Consider the following 2,346-nt stretch of genomic DNA (forward strand, 5'->3'; position numbering starts at 1 on the left):
TGGAGGTGTTTAACCTGTCAGAGGGGGCTGTGGTTAAAAGAAAAATCTAAACCATTGTTTCACCGTGGTGGGGAGCACTTTCTTCTATATTGGGCCAATTCCAGAAAAAATGTTTACAGGCAATTTTAAAACTTCAAAGTAAAAGTGATTTTATTTAATCACATACACACATACACACACACACACACATATATATATACATATACTTACAGCTTAGATTACCCACTATATTGAATAGAAGAATACCAATATGTCAATAATAAAAAGAGGGCTGCAGGACTTTTTTTTTGGCCTTAAGCTATTAATATAAAAGTGTATTTGTTAATATGGTAGCGACGTCGGGGCAATTTTACATTTTTATTACAAAGAATAATAAAATATACAATACTAATAATAAATTCCATATAGCAAATTGATTCCTGGAGAATGCTTTCATTGCTTTTTGCAGAACTCTGGTGTCCCTCATCAATCTGTGATTGTAATTGACAAACGAGTGTAGCATGACATGAATGTTGGTTGATATTTTTGTTTACCTCAACAAGGACAAAGGTGAAATAACTAAGAAACTTCATTCTCAACAGGAAGCAACTTCTTTGCTAACTCGGATAATAGTTTTGAAACACTAGAAAGATATTTCCTCAAATTTTTGTGCTATTCAAAATTCAGTAGCTACAGACACAACACACTAAATTTCATCTGCATTATTAACATGTTCTCCATCACTTCTTTAAGTCTAGACAATCAACAGAATAATAAATCAAGCTGACAGTTAACAAGCCATTTACTGATTTCTGCAGTCTGAATACTCAAGTTACCAACACAAAGTCAGTGAACGCAGAGTTGGGTAGAGACACTCAGTAGCACGGGTTATATAGCATTTCCATCCTGCAGGGATATTAGACATCCATAACTTCAAGAACAGATAATAGTAAAATGCAGTAAAATAACTAGGAAGTGATATAAGTATTTATTTCCTTTGTTTTTGTATAATTAATGGTAAACATACATAATTTAATTTTTAATAATAGCTGGCTGTTATTTCTAACAAAAGCTTTTAACAACTGGCTCACAAAATTCCTGATAATTTAACAATTGGCTCTCACAAGCCATTAGGATCTGGCCCCAGCACACCACTGCCAGGCCCCAGTGACTTCTGGGTTCCACAGTGACAGGCACTGGCAGGAGATGGGAGAGCAGCAAGAGGGAAGGGTTGGGTTTTCCTTCTGCTCCGTCCTGGGATGCATTCTGCAGCTCCTGTTCCTCCAGGCTCAGCCAACACCGTTCCTTTCCTCTGCCTCTAGGGGGTTAATGGCTTCTTGGCTTCTTGCTCTTGCTGGTTCCTAATGCTTCCCCATCACATCCACCCCTTTGTAAGTATTTACTTTTATTACATCCCATTAATCATTCCCTTCCCTTTGAGTGTGCCTCTGTTTCCTGGCTGGACCCTTCCTGCTCAAGTCTGCTTCTGGGGTCACAATTTCTAATACTTCTATTCCCAAATATAGGAACTGTGTGTCCTTGGGAAAGTGGCTCAACTTCTCTGAGCTACAGTTTTGTGAGAATTAAGTATGATGCAGTACGGTATGATTTTGAAAGATTAACCAGTGGTACTTAATTTTTTCCTCCTGCTATTTCCTGGTGCCCTATAGCTCTTTTCCAAACTGGGCTGCTATACTCTGTAGCAGATGTTTCTCAGGACAGGATTTAAAGCATAAGTAGGGGGGAGAGCATAAATTTCAAAATCCAAGACCTTGAAGGGTATCGGGGCAAAGAAAACCTAATGAATGGGAGCAAAGCATCCTGCTGGGAGATCCACTGGTCCCTGAGAAGGCCCTCCTACCCTGCCAAGCCGGAAGAGGTGGGACAGCAGAACCCCTGGTAACGTGGGGAGCTGAAGAATTGAGAACAAATGGCTGCAGGCTGAGTCCAGGCAACCGTGAGCCGCTCTACAGTACCCGATGCCCCAATGTGGTCCTAGAGACGTTCGTACTGATGGGACTTCCATACAGGTCTGGGTGCTGACATCACAGCAGCTGTGTGGCCTGACAAGCAACGGTCAGGTGACGATGTGCACCTGGGTGGATGGGAGAAGGACAGTAACGGGGAGTCTTCCTCAGCATTCTTTCTGCGAGTCCTGCCCGCCGTTATCCGACAGCCGGCGACTTGGACTCACGACAGCCCACGCCTTGGGCTGGACAGCCGCGCGGCGCCACCGTCATTCCGGCAGGGGGCGCTGTCCGGCCACAGTGGCCGCGCCGGGCCGCGCTCTGATTGGCTGGAGGCCGTGGCCCGCTCCCATTCCCGCCCTCCCGGCCTGTTAAGTGCAGTCTCTCGCCAGCTCCCGCC

This window comes from Balaenoptera ricei, chromosome 2 (genome assembly GCF_028023285.1).
Source record: "Balaenoptera ricei isolate mBalRic1 chromosome 2, mBalRic1.hap2, whole genome shotgun sequence".
In the NCBI taxonomy this organism is placed as follows: domain Eukaryota; kingdom Metazoa; phylum Chordata; class Mammalia; order Artiodactyla; family Balaenopteridae; genus Balaenoptera; species Balaenoptera ricei.